At 43.2% G+C, this 23,690-nt stretch overlaps 1 protein-coding gene across 2 annotated transcripts in view; it reads left to right on the forward strand.

Annotated features, from left to right (window-relative positions):
* Nucleotides 1-23,690, forward strand: part of LRMDA (leucine rich melanocyte differentiation associated) — a 1,126,784-nt gene that overhangs the window by 656,687 nt on the left and 446,407 nt on the right. The gene's annotated exons all lie outside the window — the stretch shown is intronic.

The following is a 23,690-nucleotide window of genomic DNA, read 5'->3' on the forward strand; positions in this document are numbered from 1 at the left end:
AACAAAACCCAACTTATTATACAAAAGAAAGAAATCAGGTGGTGCGCCTGCTGGGTCTTCTGTCCTCCTAGCTCCAGCTACCAGCACAGCCTGTACTGTACATAGGAGCATGGCAGGAGTAATAGTGTTGGTGCTGCTGATCTAGTTGTTTTTACTGTTTATAGCCACTAATAGCCTCCAGAGAATTTCAACATGCAGCAAGCTGGTAGCTCAAGTAGTAGTAAATGCCCATTTTAGCAGAGCACGTATGCAATTAAAACAAGACAAAGGATTCATCCTCTTTTCTTCTTTCACTCTTCAAAACCCATTAGTAGAAAACAGAGTACAGTGATGACAAAATAAAAACCACTGGGCATGTAGTTGGAATAGAAATAAAGCACTCTACAAACATGCATAGAGATGTGAAGTAGGTATATGATCCTATAGAAACAGGAAGGTGGCTCAGAGATGGAAAAGGTAGTATAACGCAGGTACTGGTGACTGGCTCTAAACATCAGCATTACATCATGGAATATATTAATCCATTTGGCATTAACTGACTTCAGTGATGATTAAAGGCTTGGAAGAAGAATACTTCTTACTCCTTAGGCCAGCCAAACTGAAAGACAAGTAACTGCAGACGTGAATTCTGCATTCCAGTGTATCCGTTGTTCTTATACTGTTGTACTTTGAGGTGAAATTCTGAATCCTTTGAGTTCTGTCAAATGTTTCCTTAAGGTTAGAAGACAGTACCCTTTTCCAGTCCCTTCTGTCCAGATTGGTAGAAGGGCTGCTTTATAGCCATTTCCATATGGCCTCAAGGCTGTTTATTAGGGCTGTGAGAAGCTTCTGTCCCTGATTTGATTCGGCGGAGATTTGGCTTTATTTGGTGGCTGAATCTCTGAATCTGAATTGAATCAGAAGACCCTTTAATCTCTCCAAATTGAATCCGAGACCTCTGAATAAATTCAGAGAGATTTGGACATAGACACAGGTTTAAATGTTTTTTCTGCATACCTCAAGGTAGCAGGCAAATTGTGAATACTGAGATGCTGGGGCAGATGGAGCATCCCACAGGAGAATGGGGCACTCCCCAGCATGCTCCGTAGCAGACCTGGAAGTGGACCAGAAGCACTTCCGGTCCACTTCCATGTCCACCAAGGAGGGTGCAGGGGGGGACCTCATGCCACCCTAGTTTGGTGACTGGTGCCTCCTGGGTCTGGGGGGGGGCACCTGGGCCCCCCCGCAGCTAATTACCAAGCTCGAGGGATGCGGGGGGCCCCCCAGTGCGGTCTCCGGCAGACACAGAAGTGGACCGTAAGTACTTCTGGTCCACTTCCGGGTTCGTTGCCGATCACGCCTCCCACCCCCCCACCCCGTGCTCTTGTGGGACATTCCATCCACCCCACCATCACAGCATTCATGAGTCATGCCTAGTACCTTGAAGTATGTAGAAAAAACATTTAAAGCTGTGTCTATGGCCGAATCGCTGATTCTCCAAATTGGCATCAAATCTTCAGATTTGGATTCAGCCAAATCGAATCTGAGAAAGTGATCGAAATCAACAAATCAAATCGCTGTCCCTGATTCGTGCCAAATCTGAATCTAATATGGCCCCTTTCGTACACCCCTACTATTTACCTTGAACAGGTATCCTGTGCAACTGATCACATGAAGCATTCTGCAGACCTCAGAAATTTGGCTTGAGAGTAGTGGGTGCTTTGATCAGTATCAGCACAGCAGTACTATCTACAGCATTATAAATTTGTGTTCTAGGCTTTGAAGACTCATGAGATTGCTTGGGGTTCTTTTTCTTTGCTCTTTCCTTTCTGGGTCCTGAAAGAACATGGCACTCGCATTTTATGTTCATGTTTTCTGTCCATAACTGAGAGATCTGGAAACTTCTTTTATTTTTAATTGAACCCTGACATTTTCATGTATTTATATGATTCAATCAGGCCCTCTCTTCCACTCAAATCCCACTAGAGTTGGCATCACTGACAGCAGCAACATTTAAGACCCAAGTTCCAGTGCAAGTTACCTATGTAGTAACTGACAACTGTTAAACTGGAACTGTTGATCTGTACTGAGATCACTGGCTGTTACGCTGAGTTGTCTCTATTTTCCTTGTCCTCCCAGTGCCCAAATTTGTTTATTTCCGCAACAATCATTGGTGAGTGAAGAGTGGCAAAGGGCATAGTATGGGTAGAGATTGGTACCGGTATACAAAATGAAAGTAGCTTTTTATAAGGTCTTTGAAGTAGGGGAGAGAGAGTCAGAGTAACAGGAAGGGGAAAAAAGTTTGCTTGTTCTAAAGCAAACAGTCAACAAGTCTAGTAGGGGTGATACCATGGGCAATGTAGAAAATTAAAAATAAAAAAAAATAGAGTTGTAGACAAGTGACATTGTGGAGTGCTTGGAAAGTGTGGAATTTAAATATGATGGTGGAAAAAATAGGACACTGGTAAATGGACTGAAGGAGAGCAGAAGAAGAAATCTGCAAGGGAATGTTTTATATACCAGGGAGCACAAATAGTCATCTAGCCAGAGAAAATGAACCTGTGTTATTGGGCTATTAGATGACCAGTGATTTTTAACTGTGGAAGCTGATGTGAAAATATGTGGATGCTAAAGTAGTAAAGGAATTTTCTCTTTAGAATAGAACTTGCTATAGTTCTGTGTGACATGAGGCAAAAACAGACTCTTCAGGTTTAGAGCTTTGCGTTAGTGAAGGGAACAGGAACTTTTACTTACTGTTTATTTTCATAGTGATGCTTCTTGAAAGGTTGATAGATAGTAGACCTTTAAAAAGTATAATTTGGACCGGATTTCAATATAAGTCATGTTACTGAAATGCTGAATTCTCTTCCAAGGATTTGTGCTTTTTTATTTATATATCTATAGTCATGAAGCCAATGTCCTTGTAGACATTAATGCTCCCATTCCACATTTCACATAGGGTATGGATGTTGATCCTGGTGCCCTGGCCAAATTCCAAATCAAGTAATTACATTCTCCTCCCTAGATTTCTCTGCAGTCTCAATTTACTGTACTATACTTCTTCACCTTCTGCCCTAAACTGTTATATAGAGTTGCAGTGTGCTAGTTAACCAGCTGCTGCCTTACAAATCAAAGGTGGCTGCATTTTAGTGGTAGGTGAATTGATCCCTATGTAAGGCTTATTTAATACATGTAAAGTACTTTGAGAGTCTCTGGTGAAAGACAATATATGAATTGCACATCATTAACACATCCATTTAAATGAAGAAAACTCAATAACTTTATTACTTATGATTATTACTTTTTTATTTTTATTTTTTCTAGTCTTCAGATTTCCCACCTGTGAAGATTAAATAGAAGTTGTAAGATATTTTTATATGGCAGTTAGTATGGTGTTATGAGGTCCAGTACAGGGAAGCCTGTACAGCAATCCACCAATTCACCCTGCTTAACAATGTTATTCAAATGTATCTATTTTTGTGTTTCTTGCTAAGCTCCATTGGTAGAATTGGTAGGATCATTTCAGCAAGTGACATAATTTCTACCCATTTAATGTGTACGTGTGTGTGTGTTTCCCGTTGTGAGGAGGAGGCGGCAAAGTAGCAACATGACTACATTCTACTTCAGTTCTGACTTCTCAGAAAAGTTAACACAATTGTATTTGGTTAGCATATGACATTATAGTCAGGCATAGGAATTTGCATGCTGCAATCTTGACAAAGAATTTACATTTCAAAGACACTTTTCGTCTGATATTTGTAACTGTGTGGATCAGTTAATCTTTACTTTCTTACTCCTATATGCTGGTGCATTTTCCTAGATTTTAAGGCACATTGATCCTGAAATGTTTTCTAAACAGTTGATGAGGCATGCCCATGGGTGGAGAGGTATCCTAGAGTGTTAGAGGTACATGTGTTACTTCCAAACCACTTACCAAAGATGTCATTATAAAATACTCCTTATTCCTATGTTTCTGAACTGTGAGCAAAGTTGACATAATTCATAGTGAGACATTCATCTGAAATTTTTTGGGGGATAGTGGCAAAACAACAACAAAAAGCTTTATATGTAATTTTGTAAATGTCAAGTATCTGGTTCAGAAGTTGCCAAAACTGTCATGGCTGCATTTTCATCTCTCATTTGTTTTAGCTGTGTTGAGATGTGATATGGTTGCCATAACAAGTTCTACAGGGCAAGGATACTTTCTCTCTCAAATTGCCTGCATCATCCTACTGACCAGTCAAAAAGGTCAGCAATTATTACCAATTGCAGATGGACCTGCTTACAAGGAGCACTGTAAATGACAGCACAATTAGATATTGTTTCTTTTTATGTTCTTTACAGGAGAGTGTCTTTCAGTAATAGACAGGGTATTATCAATAACAAGATGGTGCACTGTAATTAGAACTTCCTTTGATGTTAATTTACCTGAGTTCACTGGCATTGTTACTGATAGTAATTATACCAGTGTTTTCAGCAAGGACATTTTAATGTTTATTTTCCAAATAACTCATCATTTATTTTACCTGCCCAGAACTCTACAATGAAGGTTCTTTGGTTATTTAATTTTCTGAACAGAGAAGTAGTTAAGGTAGATTCCCATTGTCACTGCTCTAACTGTAGAATTTTTTAAACATTTTTGAAAGATTACATTGTGAATTGCAAATCATGTAATACATATCATTAACATCTTCACATCTCTGCTTCCTCTACTTTAGATTTCTTAAGAGGTTTTTTTCCCCTTCCTAAATAGTGGTGTAGAATTGGAATCTAAAACATTGGCAGTTTGACCCCAAGTTTGCATGAAAATTTTCCTGCGTTTTCACTGTACATTAATCTCCTGAAAACTTCTTCTGTTTCTTTCTTCCTTTCTCTTCCTTCCTTTTACTGTTCTTTTTTTTTCTTTCTGTCTGCCATACTCCCTATTTTACCTACGATTTCAGAACTCAAATGACCAGGCCCTATTCACTTTTAAATTTCTGTTTTTTGAAATTTTCTTCTTCCACAAAACCAATTGGGTATAATCTCCCTAAGATATGACCATTTCTCTCATAGTAATAGTTGATTTCTTTGTGAAATTTATATTTTAAAGTTGTAGTGGTATCCCCAATGCAAATATGATTAACTTTGCACCTAAAGCCTCAAATTGTTTCTTCAGTTTTTACTGTTGTCATCCTTGGACTTTTCATATCTTTTAAAACAATGTCTATAATAAAATCTTAGGTCCTACTCTAGATTTCAGAGTCCAGATGGAGAAGTTTGATACGTGAGGACCTATGCCCAGACACACTGCTTACAGTAGGGGTAGGCATAATATGGCTCATGGGCCAGATCTGGCACACCAAATGATTCCATCTGGCCCGCAGCAGGTCCCTCACTCCCACCTGGCTCGGGGGCGGGGGGGAGGCGGGGTGCATGAGGCTAGTTGCAGGCCACGGAACATGCGGCCAGTTACACCACCCCCATGTGTAGAGGTGCCAACTGGTGCAGCCCACCCTATACCCACACACAGCTCTTGGGCGTGCTAGGAGCTGTAGGCCATGGGGTTGGGTGGGGGGGTCGGGGGGGTCCAATAACCAGATTCAGCTTCCCAGCAGCCCCCACCACCATTGCTGGATCTCAGCGTTGCTGCCCAGGCACCGTGGGACCATCCATCCCACACCCACCACTGGGGTTGCCAGACAGGGAAGGCAGGATCTCCATGGAGACCAGCCCAGGACCTCTGCAGACAAGGTGAGCTTGGCTGGGCACATGGGATGGTGGTGCAGGTGGGCAGGGAGAAGTGTCTGGGAGTGGGATGTGCAGGAGTGTATTTTGGCTCTGGTCTAGGCCCTAACCCCATGCTATAACTGCCTCATGATCCCAGCCCTGGCCCTGCCCACCCATCCTGCTCTAAGACACCACTTCCTGCTTGCCTGCTTCCCCATCCCATCTACCCAATTGAGCATGGCCTATCTGCGGGGGTCCTGGTCCATGTAAATGCTGCCACCTGTTCTGTCTGGCGCCCCACAGCAGTGGGTGTGGGGTGGATGGGCCTGGGGCCAGATAGGATAAATTGGCATCTCCCTAGGCCACCTCCCCACCATCATGCCAGGCAGTGTAAACAGCCATGGCGGGGCTGAGGCTGTCGGCAACCTCCTCAACTCTCCAGCCCTCCCTCAACCCTCCTCCCTCCCCCCCCAACTCCTTAAGTGGCTCTTCAGCCAAAATAATTGCTCTCCCCTGGTTTACAGGATAGAGTCTTTACACTGTAAACCCAGTAGGACCCATCCTTATATTTTCATATAAACAGCAGCGTTAGAAACTATATGTGCACCAGAATCGACAATGGCTTTTAATTTGGCCATGTGAATTAAATGGGTAAACCTCCAAAGTTTGGAGCAGAAGAAGGATTGAACTTGGGGCGTTGACAGACACGCAGCTCTCTCCTGTAACTCATGGTGCTTCTCAGGAAGCAATGAGTTACAGTGATTCCCCAGACCTGAAAGATATTTGCTGTTGGGTCCTGGAGGTTGGGAGATCGAGCTGCAGTTTAGAGCAGCTGTGTGTCTGGAGCCCCTCTCCCCTCACTCTGCTTCTCCCCTCCCTCCTCCTAGCTTCAGTGCTATCTTGAGAATAGGAGGAGTGCCTTTATCTGAACCCTTATATAATGAGGTCTTTATATAGTTATGGGATTAAGACCTTTTAAAGCACTCTGCAGCCATGCCCTTCTGTAAGGGCATGGCTGTAGAGTGCTTCAGGGGGATGACTGCATGACAAAATGTCACATGTGTCAGCACCCTTAATGTGGCTTTGGTGTACCGATATTACCAATCATTTCCTGCTGCTCCTTGAGCAAGGTCTTACACCTCCAAATACTCTCTCCCCTCCCTTCTGGGTCACCTCCACTTGGGATCCAACTCTGGTGCGAGATACATGCATGTAAGCCCGTTGTGCTCCCATGAGCTCAGCCCCCAGCTGATCCTCCCCCTGACCTGACCCCAGTATGAGCCAAGAGGTAAGTGGGGCCCACGCTGGGTGGGCACTAGCCAGTGAGGCAGCTGAGTGGAGCTGAGGAGGGTCACATCCCACCATGGATCCTACTTAGGCCAGCCCCTAGGGAGCCATGCAACTGGAGATGCACAAACAGGCATGCTCTGGGCCCGTCGTGCAAGTTTGTGCGTGAGTTTGCACAGAAGGGTGCATGAGAGGGCTGTCCGGCAGCCACTCTTAGTACTGAGTTACCCCCTGACTGCCCCATGCATGGCACAGCACACTGCAGGCAACTGAAGCCTGCCCCCCCACGCTGAGGGAAGTCCTCCAGTGCTCCTATGCTAGACACCAGGTAAAGGAGACAAGGGCTCACCCCTCCCCACCTCCAGGGAGGGACCTAGGGACCCTGGGATTCCTCTGGCTGCTTGGGAAGCTGGGAAGCTAGGGGACCCCCCTACAGGTAGCTGCCTGAGCCTGCTTTCCTAACCACAGCAGCTGCAGCTGGTGAGGACCACATGGGAGCAATAACACCCACTTGATCTCCTACTAATATAAACACCCAGGCAACCATGCAACCAGGGTCCCCTGGAATTATGGTGATGTGTACATGACATACCCCTAGGCCTCCTGGACTTTCTAGTACCACCTGCTTCCCTAGTACCTTGGAGGTCTCCACCCAGACAGAGCCTATGGTCCCAGCCTCCATGCAGATGGAGCCCTTGACTCCAGGCTGCAGGGGCTGCCTGGTACATCTGGCACAACTGCTGAATATGGGATCAGGGGCACGGGTACTCATGCTTGTGGCATGTGCTCCTTGCTGTAGATTCTGGAGGGCTGGGAGAGGGAGCTACAAGAGGAGGTGGACAGGCTGCATGCTATCAGGGAACATGAGGAAGAGATTGATGCATACTGCCAGGCTTTGCACCTGGAGAAGAGCACCGCAGAGACCAGGCTGATGAGCAGGCCTGAAAAATATACCCCAACCGACAGCAGGTGGAAACTGGGCATGTTAGGATTGAAGCCACGACGTGCATCAGCTGTCCCTCCAGTAACACTGCACAGCAGTTATGAAGCTCTCTCACCACTGCTGGAGGATGCACCCTTGCGGAATCAACCAACACCAGAAAGAAAACAACAAAGAGCGATTGTCATGGGAAATGCTCTGCTGTAGGGCACAGAGGGAGCCATCTGCTGGCCTGACCTCTTTGCTCGTGAGGTCTGCTGCCTTCCAGGAGCCAAGATTCATGATGTTACAGCAAGTATCCCTAAATGGTCCACCCTATTGACCCAGTGCTCCTTGTCCATGTGGGAACCAATGACAGCAAGAAGTAGCCCTGGGAGGATCATGTGGGACTAAAGGACCATGGGGGCAAAGCTCAAGGACCTAGGACTACAAGTTGTTTTCTCCTTAATCCTCTCAGTCAGGAGCCATGGCCATTGGAGGGAGGAGTGTATTGAGGAGTTCAACTGAAGGCTCAGAAGATGATGTCACCATGTGGGTTTTGGATACCTCAACCTTAGTGCACAGAGGAAGAACCCTCACCACAACTACACAGTGAGTGGTGGCCTACTGGCTGGCACACCATCTGAACAAGACCTGGGTGTCACAATTGACTGGAAGATGAATATGACCCAACAGTGTGATGAGGCTGCCAAAAGGGCCAACTCTGGCATGCATCAGCCGCCGTGTGGCCAATAGATCTAGGGAGGTACTCCTTCCTCTTGCCTCTAGCTGAGGCATTGGTGAGGCCTCAGCTAGAGTACTGTGCCCAGTTCTGGGCACTGCACTTCAAGAAGGACATGGATAAACTCAAGAGGGTACAAGAAGAGCCACCCATTTAAGGGTATGAAGGGTAGGCTCTATGAGGAAAGACTGGGAACTGGGCCCGTTCAGCTTGAGGAAGATAAGGCTGAGAGGTGACTTGATAGCTGCCTACAAGTACCTTAGCGGGGAGCATCAAGAACTAGGACAGCAACTATTCATGAGGCCACCTCAATGGAGGATGAAGACCAATAAGCATAAACTAATAGAGGGTAAATTCAGGTTAGATGTGAGGAAATACTTCTTCTCTGTAAGGGTCACCAGAATCTGGAACATGCTGCCAGCAGAGGTGGTGCAGTGACCCTCCTTGGAGGTGTTCAAAACAAGGCTGGGCAGGCAGCTTGCCAAGCTCATCTGAGCCCAATACTTCCTGCCCATGGCAGGGGACTGGACTTGATGATTGTACAGGTCTCTTCCAGTTCTTTTGATTCTATTATTCTATACTTTTAGTTCCAGGTTATTGGAGGAACATGATGATAACCTTGCCCAAAAGCAAAAGCAGAATGTGGGCCAACTGTTATGTGACCACTAAGAATGCTGGATGGGTCCACTTCTGATCACAGTCAAACCCGTCAGCCACTTTGTTTTTCCTGAGGACGTAATTAGTAACAACTAATCTGAAACTAGTTTATGAATTAATTTATCAGTAAGAACTAATTTCCAAAATGAGTCTCATGTTACTTTTTTCCAATAGGAAGCCTGTTTCTTTTGAGAAATTATAGGGCAGAAAGATTTGAAAATTATGACCCTTGTGGTGCCCAATCAACTTGGAATGCCGCTCACCTTAACAAAGGAAAAGGAGGGGTGAGAAGTCTTTATGTCAATAAGTAAAAAACTAAAAGTTGTAGCTACATTCCCCAAAGGTGAATTTTACCTAATTTCTGTGGTTCCAGATTCTGAGCTAGAGGGAGCTAAAGGTGGTCTCATGGTTTGTTGTTTGTCTTGCAGATGGTTTAAAAAAAAAAAGAACAGAGAGGTTATGATGTGCATGAGTAAATTTCCCTTCAAGGTGAAAGGGGTGGAAATCAGGCTCAGTGAATACAGAGACCCTGACTACATATTGGGCTAAGTACCCTTAACTCCCATTTGAAATCATTTGAAATTGTGGGTTCTCTGTATTTTGTAGGAGGTGATTAGCTTTAATTTATCTTTTGAATTTCAGCCTTCTTGGATTAAATGTTTGCAATAGCCTATGAATCATAATAGCCTCTGCTTATAGATGAAGGATGTGTAAAGGTTCAAAATAAATGGTATAAAAGTAGTCATGTTTTTAAGTGTTCTTTAATAAAGAACAATTCATGTGGTGAACTCTTTTGAATCTTGATCCATTGCCCATTGACTTCAATAGGCAATAGATTGGCCCTTTAGTTATTTTGAAAAATATTTACTGAAGATGTATTTAGTATTCATTTTTTATTTATCAGCTACAGATTTATTGAGGTGCCAAATGCAAGAATTAAAATGTCATTATCTTTGAAAAAGATGTATTTTCTGCTTCACCCTTGGTACAGGTTATAAACCTTAGATCTCCTTTCCTTTTGAAGGAGATACCAATGGAGTATTTTTTCAAATATTACATTGCAAACGTTCTTTGTGCTTCTCATTTATAGGCTGGAAGCTAATGGACGTGGACTTCATATTATGTACCCTGGCATGTAATTCTCACTCTGGCAAGTTTGATTGGGATATTATTTATGTAGGTTATAATAGAGAGAGGAGGTAAATACAGGGTTGAAAAATTAGCAGTCTTCCCTTCTCCCCCCACTTCCCACATTGTAAGACTAAATGTACAACTTTGTTCACATAACTGCTACAAACAGTTCACTGTGTAGGCCAAATGCTCTCTAATGCAGTAAAATTAAGAAATAATATGCTTTGAAAGTGATTTATGAGTGTGGTTAAACTGCCAGATTTACAAAGAAATAGTTCAGATCTTGGGAAGCCTCAGGAGTCACGTCAAAAATGAATTTGACCATGATTTAAACTGCTACTTTTCTTACATGACATTTAATATGTGTACTTTGGAGGCCCATATGTCTTTAATAAAATAGCATTAAGATTTAAATATGATATGAATGCAGTCAGTTTCTAAATTCATAACCTTTTCCACAACTCCAAAATGCTAACCAATAAGGGAGTCATACAGGCAATAAAACATAAACCTTATAAAATAGTTTTTTATTAAAATGGTTAGACAGTTGGCAGCTGTGTTGTAATAAATATATGCAGCCAATGTGGGTTTATCAGTCTTTGTTTACACTGTAAGCAACTGGGACCAGACAACTAATTATAACTGAAGACCAAAGGTCATAAAAAGTATTTATACTCTGCCCAGTCGATGTATATTTGAGAGGTGAACCTTGCAGTGTTAGGAAAAGTAAGTTGTTTAATAAAGAAATGCTACAGTATGTTTCCCGGTTGTTTTTGTACAAAGATATACCATTTATTAGAGGGCTTATCCTTTAAGACTTCTCTGAAGTACTAAGTATTTCAGAAATTATTAAAAGATATACACAATTTACAAAGGATTTCAGTGTTTAGCAAATGAAGGCCAAGAAAGTTTAGCATTTTATGAAAAAAGGAATAAAGGACTCTCCTTTATGCTGAAGTTTATACTTAATACCAAAAGAATGTTAACGTTTTAAGAGGCATTGCTTTGCAGTACTAGGTATTTTATTATTTGGCTAAGTTGATTTTTCTAAAGATTAGCTTTGAAGCAGGGACTTGCTGATATAAAAACACAAATTGTCAAATAGCTACTGAACTACTCAGATAGTTTAGAACTTTTATTCAAAACTACAAATTCTGGCCTCCTTGCCATTTTATACTTTTAGCTAGGATAAAGATAAAAAATACTGTAGTCCTGACAGTATTCTACATGAGTCTGAGGTTGTAATGAAAGCCATGCAAGTAGTATGAGAAATCACATGGTTAAATAGGAAAAAGGTAAATTTTATGCTTAGTCCTTAAGAAGGTGAAAAAAATAAAAAATGGATTGCAGTATAGTTTTCCTCCAAAATGCTCTCAGCAGTCTGATTTTTGGTTAGTGTGGTTCTAGAAAAATGGCTTTAAAAAGTCTGCTTTGAGATATTACAAAACATATATTCAAATGCTAAACTGTAGTCCTCCAGAATTATGGGTCCCCTAGAGCATCCAGAAAATTATTAACAGCGTGTAATCCAGCTCAGTGTGAATGCGTCTTTAGACTGTTAGCCAAATCTTTACATAATACAAATCATTCTACCTATAAGAGCACAAATATGTTATTGTTCTCAACAGGCAATTTAATGCAGCAATAGGGAGGAGAATAAGAGAAAAGAAGATTACAAGCTAGCTGATCATGCTTTTATTTCTCTTAAATCTCTCTGCATTTCTCTGTGGTTATACTTGTTTAAAGATTGTATGCAACTGTGCCGTCTATATGATTTGGAAAGCAAATCAGCCTAAATATGAAGTTTCAATGGGCGTAGTTTTTAAAGGATTTGATACATTTATTACAAATATACATTTTCCTCCAGAGCAGTGCTGAACCTATAATCTTTTTTTCCCCTTATAATTCTTTTGAAGACTTAAATTTTGCTACGGAAAGCTCATTTATATTTGCCATCCTGTTGTGCAGCTTTATTCACAGAAGAGCTATTAAAGTTAATTATTTTCTCAGTTCTTTTTTATCAAAAAGAATATTAGAGTTAACACAAAAAATGTCTGTACGGGTAAGAAAAATGTTCTGGTGAAATAATACACAGCTATCTTTTGTTAGTGATGATGATTCCCAACATGCTAAATGGCCAAGGATCTACTGTTATGATCAGTACACAAAATGAGCTTCTGAATGCAACTGATAATTCAGATAACTAAGTGGTAGGCTTTTCAAACTGCCTCACCAGTGTGCTATAGCTCTATAACAGATGCAGCAGCTGTTTCTCTTCTGTTATTTCATTATTCAGTTTTGTTTTCTCTGTGACTGTTTTACAACTAGGCTGGTGCCATGGCATGTCATGGTGTGGTTGAAGGAAGAGCTTTGCCCAAGAGACTTTCGGAATAAAGTTTTTTTGCATCTTCATTGTTTACCAGTCACTGTGGCAAATAGTTACAAAGGACTAGCACTAGAGAGAAGTCAAGTCCCCTCTACATAGGTATGGTATAGAGACAGAAAATACAGGCTTTCCACATTTCCCCCCACCAAAGTGCTTCAGCCATGATCTGGTGGGAGCAATGTGCAGTTCTGGTAGAAAAGCAGGATCCTGTGTGGAGAGGTTGTACTACTTATATATTTTGTATTAAGGTATGAGTCATATTGGTAGTTGAAAGCAAAATGTAGAGATTGGGATTGTGCTTCAGGATCCCAGGGATGCTGTTAAGAAAGCAGCATCTACTTTGCATACATTTCGGCTAGGATTTGTGCTTTACTTTGTTTCATATATGTTTCCATGTACCTTCCCAGAGACCTCTCTTTGGACATTATACAACCTGGGAATCCATGCAGTTAGCATTAACCCATTGCTGCAGGCCCACTGAAACAGATAAATCTATATTCCTCTCCTATAATGAGCCTTTTCTTGGTAAAGTTCATTAGGTGAAAAGTGGATTCTCTCTCTTTTTTTTTTTTTTTTTAATTATAAAGTGATAACTGTTAATCTCTTAAAAGTTAAATGAAACACTACTGTGAAAACATTGCATATGCCCAGTGAGCAATTATGAACGTTTTAATGGTGACAACTCATACAGTTTTGGAAGGTGGATGTGGCATAATTATAAATTATGAGACACATATGGGACAGAATTAGTGGATTTTGAGTACTCTTCTCTTGTGGTCATACCTTTGGGACCACTTTTTCATAAATTCAGTCTCATTGAAAATATATATTTGAGTAGTCTCATAGAATTAGCATGCTGCAGGATTGGATCCATAATCTTGGTGGGGTGGGGAGAGGGGCCCAGGTTTCTAGTAGGTGCTAGGTCAAGTGTGTCAACCTGACCATTTTTAAAGGTTTTCCTTTTACTCTGAGCTCATTAAAAAGCCTGGATGTGTAACTTCATTTTCAAAAACCCAAGTACATGGTCTTCCTGAAACTTTTGAATGAAATAGATTTCTTTCCTCTCTCAATAGAAATGGGGGAAAATATGGCCATCTTTATCTTGTCCAGGATATGGGAGAGCAACATTATTTCTTAAAAAGGTGGCATAATAGTGGAAAACTGTAGTAAGCACAAGACAGTAAAGCATAGTACACCACCACTGTCATAGACAAGGCTAGTAACAGGGGTCACATAAACATTCAATTTGTCTTGGGAGAGTTACTGCTCTCCTAGAAGAAACTCAGTATACAGACATACAGGAGAGTTTCTCTGGAGAGAGCAAATATCTGCAAGTTCTTTTTGCGAGAAGCCACAGCACAGTCCTCCAGATCCAGGGGTGCTTTGCTTTCCTTCACCAAAAGAAGACAGTGTGTCACTCACTGTACTCTGCTGCTCCAGCTGAACAGAACATGCCCCCTTCGCAATCCCACATTATGCAGCAGAGAGACACAAGCTGACTCTGAGCAGTCTGAGTCTACCAATTAGGGCTGCCCAATACTCTGCTGCCATTCTGTCTCTGGGCAGACTGAGGGAGCCTGCAGTGCATGCCAAGATGTATTCACATGGGTCCCTTGGCTGCACAGCATCAGCACTACAAGCTTTCTGATCTTCTGGAGCTCAGCATTCAAATGTCTGTTCAGGTATCTCGAGGTAAGTTATTTTATCAGGAGAACAAACCTGGGACAATTCTGCCAGATAATTTGAATATGTATATGCAGCTGTAACCTATAATTAAGGCTGCCCAACACTTTCCACTGTAAGAGACAAGTCTGTTTTATATAGTATCAATCCTACTTCATGTGAAGTAGATGATCCTGGTACATTTATTTGTGTGAAGATTCATAAAATATGTTACATTAGCATCACTTCTGAATTTGAGTTTGCGGAGGGATAAGTTTCTGTATATGCTGCAGATGTTATATAGTCCTTGTCAACTCTGTTCGTCTTGTGAAGTCTTTATAACACCAGGAAGAAATCCATTAGACTGTTTTAGGCGAAGATTAGCACTCACGAAGCCTATTTAGCCAGATAAAAATTTGCTCCGCTTAATAACATTAAGAGATAGTAGAAGATGGTTCCCTTATCAGATACTGGTAGGATCCATGAAATAGGTTTATTAATATCTAGCTATCAAATTAAAGTTGCTTCAGAATTCATGGAGCTAGCAGTCAGAATAATTGCTCATTCCATTCCTGCCAGATTAGTGTGTTCCTTTTTGAGCACAAATGCTTTTCACCATATTTACAGAACCCTCATCATAAACTGACCCACTTTTTATTCCTGCATATAAAAATAAATGTTGCCACAACAATTAACAGTAGCCAGTGCAGCTTTTTCCTTCTCCTTTCCATTCTTCTCTTCCTCAAGCACAGAGTTTTCTTGCTATTATGATTTTGTTAAAAAATATCACATCCTGCTTCACAATGAATAGTGAAAATACATGCATATTAGTATAATATTTTCCACGGATATTCTTACCTCTTGGTTAGATCTGAAGGGAACTAAATTCAATGTGGCAACATATAAACTGCAGTGATTTGACTGCTTCTTGGAATTCTTAACGTTTCTTTAGGTCTCCCTTTGTTGTACTATGCCCACTTCCTCTTCTCTCAGTGTAACTTGTTCATCTGGAGAAGAACATAATTTTCTTTAGGAGATGTAATTGGTTTCACGATTTAGATACCACTTAGGGCTCTAAAATGCCAGTTTTCTGATTTTTAATTTTTAATCTTTTTTAAATTTTGTCTCTGGAACCACTTTATTTTCAGAAGCAATTGTTTTACCATCAAAGTTGCTAGAAGTACAGCCATTGACTTCAGTGGAAGTTAGGCCTTTTGAAACTAGCATCTCTGCATCTTTAATAGATACTCAGAATGTGCATCCTTATTGCAGTTTCTTAAGCTGATTTCTAAAATAGTTCTATAACTGCTCCAAAACTTCCACAAAATTAATGCTGAAAATTGTTGCTCACGTTCATTATTTTAATTAGTGAGTTACAGTTGCATAACTTCACTAGGCCTAATTATGCTGCCATTCCTTTTACAATATAATGAATAATTTATACTACAATAAACACATTTTAGAGTAAAATCTTATTCCTACTCAAAATGTATTTTATATGGGGACATAAATCAAGAACACTTGAGACAGATGGAGGAAAATCAGAGTGACGTGGAAGAAAATAAATCAGTGTCCCAATGTGTCGACATACATTTCTCATGGTGTCAAAGTTACCTTCTTAGAATGTCCCTTCTCTATGAATCATAACGTATGAAGATTGCCATGTACATTTGCAGGCTAGATTCCTGTAAACTCTGAGGTTCTAGTATTCTCACTGCTTGTTTAGTGCTTTCCATCTCTGGTACATCTGGAGTCTTCAGTTTTCTTCAGGGTGTGAAGAGAGGTTTGTGTACCCTTTTGAAGCTGAGGAGTTTTGGGGAAGGAACAGGAAGTAGATAATTCAGACCAAATAATAGTTTATCTCAGGTATTAAATATTTATTTATTTTCTGTTTTGAACTCAATGTGGTGTTGTTAAGCAGTGATTACAATATTTATGTGCTTATATATTAATTAGTCCTCCATTTGAACCTAGAAATCTAGTTTTAGCAGTAACTTCCACACAATTTAGTAATTTGGCTAATATGATCAAAACCTTAGAAATCAAATATCTTCTCCCATCGGAGACTTGTAGGCTGGCTCTGACCAATGTTCCCTCTAAGGAGTAGCGGTCCATGAGCGCGCTGCTTTGGTCCGTGAGTGCGCCGCTTCGGTCCCGCCTCCCTCCTTCGGTGCAACATGGGACACTTATTGAAGGTAAGCTCCTCACTCCTCGCCTGGGGCCTCGGGGCTGGAGGCTGGTGCAGGCTTCAGGGAACTGCCTGCAGAACAGTTCCTCAGAGCTGGCAGAGCCTCAATCGGGGCAGGCAGTGGCTCCTCCCTGAGGTGAGGCAAGGCAGGGATGGGGGTTGGCGGGGGCTCTGCTGGCTCCAGGGAACTGCTTGATGGGCTCCACCAGCTCCAGGGAAGTGCTCCACTCCCCAGCCCTGACACCACGTGCCTCCTCGCTCCCTGAGGCAATGCTGGGGAGCAGAGCAGTTCCCTGGAGCCTGCACCAGGCCCCTGCCTCTGCCTCAGGGAGGAGCTTACCTTCAGTTAGTGACCCATGCCACATCCCAGCTCCTCTCCCGGTGTGTGGCCTTGAAAACTTGGTGTGCGGCCAGACTTACTTGTGTGCAGCTGCGCATGCGCGTACCTTAGAGGGAACCTTGGCTCTGACCCTTTGACATAGGCAGGCTGAGGATCAATTGTGACAGTATGAGGTAAAGTAGAGATGTGTGTTTGTATTTTGCATGCTGTGTATGTTTTTATTGAGTTAGAATTATGTTTTAAACTAAACATGCATTTGGCAACAGAGGAAGCTCCTATTCAAAAGCTTTGCCATCTTATTGTCCCTGCTGAGGACAATGTAGGTGAGTGGTGGAGATGAGGGCATTAGTCCCAGGTGCTCACTTAGAGGGAGTGCATGAACATCAGCTGCTGCCACTGTTGACCCAGCTCCTGCAGCCACTGCAACCAGCCCAACTCCTGCCACCATTTCTGCCTCAGCAAGAGCATTTTGGGGTTTCTGTCATTTAAGTCTCAGAGGAATTGCACATTGTGAATGATCAATTAGGCTAGCTTAACCATGAACACCCTGTGAAATATCGATGCTGGGTTTTTTTTATCTGCTATATTTATTATTTATTTCATGTGTCATCAATTCTGCCACACTGAAGTTGTGGAATTGGACAGCCTTTTCTTGGCATTAATGCATGGGAATCAGTGTACAATTTCTGAAGCCACCAGATTAGCCTGTAGATAAGTACATGGAGTAGACTTCAGTGTTCTTTTTTTTCATGTCTTAAACATATTTTTCCCCCTCATTGCCAAATTTTCAGTTACAAATCCCTGCCAAAACTCAAGCAGTTTGTCAGAGAGTTCGTGGGACTCTGGAGTTACTTATGAGTAACAGCATAAATTATCACCAGTGATAATTATCACAAATGATCACAACAAAGTGACAAGGAAATAAATAATCCAAAACTCTGGGGGGAGAATCATGTGAATTGTTTCAGGGAAGTAAACTCTCTGAACCAGATAATTTAAGATGAGTATGTATGTCATTAGCAGATGGACCAAGTGATGTAAATTCACTATGTAGGAGCTATACAGAACAGAGAATATTACTCAAATAGCTTTTCAATTAAACACATCTAGGAAAAAAGGCTAGAAAAAATTGTGATATGATTGCATGACTATATAGACTCCTGCATTCATGTTATCCAATTACATGTAGTTTCTAGTGACTCTGGTTTATCTGTTGTCAGGCTGAAGAATATTAAACACAACATACACTAAAACGATTATTCCAAAAGTCAAGCAGGCCCCGGATCAGAGACCTCTGCTTTTACCAGTACATCAGTAAAAGACCTTTTACCCATAAAAAAACAGTGTATGAAAGAGTGGTTCATTTGAATCTGTTCTTCCAGATGAAGATCTGGTTGCTGAGAAGAATCTGATATGCTATAACTTATCTTCAGTTTTGTGAACATCTTGTAGGCAACTTGAAAGGAATTCACAAAGAGAATTTGCCATTTTGAATGTAGAAAAAAGCCACTGTCTTCCCAAGAAATGAATAGAATGGTTCAGGAACATTAACCCTAAAAGAAATTCCTCAGTACTCTTTGAAACTTCTTCCATAATAGCCTTCATATAGGAAGTAAGACTGGTTTGTTCAGTGCCCACTTTACCATTAAAGGGAAAAAGATTGCTCCCTGAAGGCTTATTCCCTCTTCTAGAGGACTGATGAAACTCATCTAGCAGGCGGACATGCTTAGCTCAGTTTCATGTTTCCAGTTTTGTTCCAGTTTTGTCTCCCATGTCATGCAAAGAAGTAGACTTTAGATACAAATAACAGAACCCAAGTCTTGTTTCCTTCTAGTCATCTTCTCCAAAAGAAAGATTATTGAAGGTAATTCTATGACCCAGATCCCATTTTTTTTTCTGTTGCTTTTCTGAATCTGAACTGTCTCTCTATCTCTTCTCTCACTCCCCAGAGTAAGGGAGTTTGAGTCTCATATGAATCTCTTAGGTATATAACCTCATAATGTAGAATTGTCTTAAAGCACAGTGTCAGAAGGGTACAATAGAAATACTTCTACAGAGCAAGGGAACATAATAAAACTGAAACAAGTTTCTTGTCTTTCCAGTCAAACCAGGGTGCAGGTTAATCTATTTTCTATTCCGCTCTCCTTAGATGGAATGTGGGGTGTATTAGAAGACCTTATTTTCTGAAGAATAAATGTTTCTTTGTCTGTGTTTGATAAATTAAGGACGAGTAACCAATAGGGCTGTGTGAAGCTTTGGTCCCTGATTCAATTCAGCTGAGATTCAGCCTGATTCGGTGGCTGAATCTCTGAATCCAAATTGAATCAGGAGACCCTGTAATCTTTCTGAATTGAATTAAAACCCTCTGAATAGATTCAGAAAGATTTGGACATAGGCACAGCTTTAAATGTTTTTTTCTATGTACCTCAAGGTACCAGGCAGCTCGTGAATGCTGTGATGTTGGGGCAGATGGAGCGTCCTACAGGAGCACGGGGGGCTCCCCAGCATGCTTGACAGCAGATCCAGAAGTGGACTAGAAGCACTTTCGGTCCACTTCTGGGTTCACTGCCAAAATCATGGGGGGGGGCCCTAGCACTCCTGTGGGATGCTCCATCCGCCCCAACATCACAGCATTCACGAGCCACACCTGGTACCTTGAGGTATGTAGAAAAACATTTAAAGCTGTGTCTATGGCTGAATCACTGATTCTCTGAATCAGCATCGAATCTTCAGATTCAGCTGAATCAAATTGGGAACAATAATCTGAATCAACAAATCAAATCACTGTCCCCAATTCAGGCCAAATCCAAATTGAATATGGCCCATTTTGCACACCCCTAGTAACCATGAACACCCTGTGAAATATCCATGCTGTTTCTTTATCTGCTATATTTAGTATTTCATGCATCATCAGTTCTGCCATTCTACACTTGTGGAATTGGACTGTCCACAGGGAGAGGTCATTAGCCATGTTGGACTGAAGTCAGACAGAAGGCAGGGTAAATTAGCACCTTAGACACTGATTCCTAAAGGGTGTGCCATGGCAAACAGATCCATAGCAAGAATGACAGAAGTGTGCCACATGACCTCCCACTGTGTGAGGAGGTAAATGCTCTCCTCCCCATCCATCACCCTGCACCTGTCGCAGCTACTCATAAGGTACCTGTAGCTTCTCCTTTTGGGACTGCCACCACTGCTGCTGCCTTCCCCAACTTTCTCTGTCCCCCAGCAGCCCCTGTACTGCCCCCATCCCCTACACTTCCAGCAGCGTACTTTCAGTGGGTGGGCAGGTGGATGCACAAAGCTGTTGTTTGCAGCTCAGCTCCGCTCATACCCTTCAGTCCTTCCACATTCCTGAGGGGCAGTAGCAGGGGCTGCGGGGATGGTCACCAGTGTGTAAGACTGCAGGAGCACACCTAGCAATGGGGGTTGCTCTTGCCCCCCTGAGGTACAAAGCAGGGGTCAGAAGGTCAGGATTCTGCCAAATCTCTGAATCAGTCAGGCCCATCCCCTGCAGCCTGGCAATGGCTGTCCTGCCCACCCCAGCTCCCGGCTATTTGGGGAAAAAAAAAAGCCCCGGCTTACTGGGAGTAGCCAGGCAGGGGGATGATCCCTGCTGACCCCATTGCTCCATGCTGCGTGGGGAGCTCTCCATGAGCCCCCCAACCCCCCTCTGCTGTCTCAGCCCCCCATGCCTGCCCCGCCTGGGCCAGCTCTGGTCCCTTAAGAAAAAAAAAGAGAAAAGCCCTGGACTTACCGTTCCTTCCAGCAGGGGGGAGATCCCTGCTTCCCCCTGCAGTCCTGCACCATGTGGGGGGCTCTGCATGAGCCCCCTGAATCCCTGAGGCTGCTGCAGGAGTGGAGAGTCCTGGGGCTTTTCTCCATTTTTTTTCTTTAAAGGGCCAGAGCTGGCCTACATGGGACACCCATGGGAGGGCTGGGGGAGTGAGGGGGGGCTGGAGGGGTTCATGTCAGAGCCTCCCATGCAGCGTGGGGCAGTGGGGGGCAGCAGGGATTGCCCCTCCTGCCCAGCAGCACACTGTGAGCATCTGGGCTTTTCTTTAAAGCACCGGGAGCTGGGGCAGGCAGGGCAGCCTTGGAGGGGTGGGGGGCAGGAGGGCTGGCAGTGGTCCCCCCATGGTCCCCTCCCTCAGCCCCCAATCCCCTGCCCCTAGTAATTACCAGCTCAGAGTCTGGGCGGCGCCTGCTGCAGCCAGTGGGGACTGTCCGAATCATCAAAGCTCTCTGAATCTTTTATGAAGACTTGGAGAACTTTGAACTGATTCAGACCTTTAAATTGGTCCCCTGATTTGTTTCAGATTGGGAGATTCGGCCACCAAATTGGGCCGAATGTCCTCTGAATAGAATCACCACCTGAAGCTTCTCACAGCCCTAATTTTATATATAGGTGTCTATATATAGAGGTGCATTTGTGTGTGTGTGTGTGTGTGTGTGTGTGTACACATGCACTCGCACGCACACTAGCCAATTGCCCATCAAGAATGATGGGGGAAGGGGCTGGGATGGAGGGCCGCCACTTTAACGCCCCATGCTGCCGCTGTTCTGCCTCTTGCAGAACGCTGCTGGCCTCAACTCCATCACCCTCTGTCCAGTCCTCCACATGGCTTTGGAAACATGGCGGTGCTCCCACGTACTTGGAGCACTCTGGCTGTTTCCGTCAGCCAGTTAGAGTGTAAATAAACCATTATGACCAGACAGACAGACTTAGGCTTTTATAATATTAGAATACATATATATAGAGAGAGGTGTGTGTGTGTGTATAGGTATTAGGGCTGTGCGAAATGGCTGTGTTTTGATTCAGTTTCAGATTTGGCTGTTTCAGAGGACAGTGATTCGTTTTGGTGTTTTGGATCACTGTTCTGTTTTGTTTTGGCCAAATCTGGCTTGAACAGGCTGCAAGGGAAGCTTTGTACAGCCCTACCCTGCTGGGCGGGGCTTGGAGCTGGTGGCTGCAGGGCCCCAGTGGGGAGCAGGATGGGGTCATGGGTGGTTCTTCGGTGGGAGGGCCACTGCCTCCATGCAGGAGAGGAGACCCCCGCGCAGATATCTGATCCGTGTTAAGCCAGGTCACAGGGCAGGGAATCAGTGCAGAGTGGCAAGCAAGCCTGCTGGTCCCTGCTGCATGACTTGGCTCCACAGGGATCAGAGAACTGCATCTAGGGTTTTCTCACCACTGCTGCTCCAGCAATGGGGCGCTGCATGGGGTGGGCAGCAGCAGTGAGGAGACTCGGGTGTGGATCTCTGCTCCCTGCAGAGCCAGGTCGTGTGGCAGGGCAGTGCTGGTCCCTGCCGCATGACCTGGCTCCATAGGGAGCAGAGATCTGGGGCTGCACGGGCTGGGAAACAGGGAAACAGTGGGAAGGAGATCCTGGTGTGGATCTCTGCTCCCTGTGGAGCCAGGTCCCGCAACAAGGATTCCCCAGCCCCTGGTTTGATTCCCCAGCTCTCTGAACATTCCTCTAACTCTTCCTAGGGGGTGCAGGCCCCCGATCTGCGTGCTGGGTTTCAGCAGGCTGCTGTTGCAGGCTGGGGCCAACAACAGCACTGTGGTCTTCCCAGTGCTTCGTGCGGGCTGTGCCGAGTGGCTGCTGCTGGCTCCAGCCTGCAGTGGCAGTCTGCTGAAACCCCATGCACAGATCCAGGGGCCCGCACCCCCTGGGAAGAGATGGGGAAATGATCAGAGAGCTGGGGAATTGAACAGGAAGCTAGATGTCAAAATCAGAGCAGTCCTTCCCCCACCTCTTTCCCCTCCCTCTTAGTTTTTTTTCCCTGCAAGCCCAGCTCTGAAACTCTGAAATTCACTGACTACCTGTCTTGTATGCATACCAGTCCGAAATGGCTGCTGAAATTTATATGCGTGTGTGTGTGCGTGTGTACAGATGCATACACACCAACACACACACACCTATATCTATATTTCTAGATCTAGATATGGCGTGTGTGGGTGTGTGTGTACATACATACACATGCACACATACATACCTATATATATATTCCTATATAATCTCCCATATGATTCAGAAAAGCTTTTTGAGAAATATTTTCTATTCTTAATGGCTCCTATGTAATGAATTTATACCACTCAGTCCATCTACTAATTCATATATATAGAGAGAGAGAGAGAGAGAGAGAGAGCGGGGGTGGGGAGGGGTGTAGGTGTGTGTGTGTGTATGTATATATGTATAGGTAGGTAGGTGTGTATGTGTGTGTATATATATATATATGTATGTATATAGGAATAGGTGTTTGTGTGTATATGTATGTATGTATGTATGAAGAAGAGGATTAATATGCAGAGTTACACACATATATATAATAATATGCTATATTCAACACACACACGTCCTAACACTGGACTAACCAAATCAGAGATGCATAATATCAGCTTCTGTAAGCAGCAGGCTTATGTCTTCAGATGCTTCATCAAATATCTGTCTTCAACCCAGCATTGCAACTTGATTCAGATTAATATATTTGTTAGGTATGTCTCTGAGTTGTAGGCCAGAACTTTTTGAAGCATTAAATAGGGGCTGCTCCTCTCTGGGTTTTTTTGTTCTTGTATTTTTTTCTGTTAGGTGGTTTTATCCTCTTTTTCTTGAGCTAAGGTCACTGCCAGAAATTCGTTTCAAGGAAAGGAATGCAAGTTTTTCACTTCAGTGTGTCTCTCTC

This window comes from Alligator sinensis, unplaced genomic scaffold, assembly GCF_000455745.1.
Source record: "Alligator sinensis unplaced genomic scaffold, ASM45574v1 scaffold109_1, whole genome shotgun sequence".
Classification (NCBI taxonomy): Eukaryota; Metazoa; Chordata; order Crocodylia; family Alligatoridae; genus Alligator; species Alligator sinensis.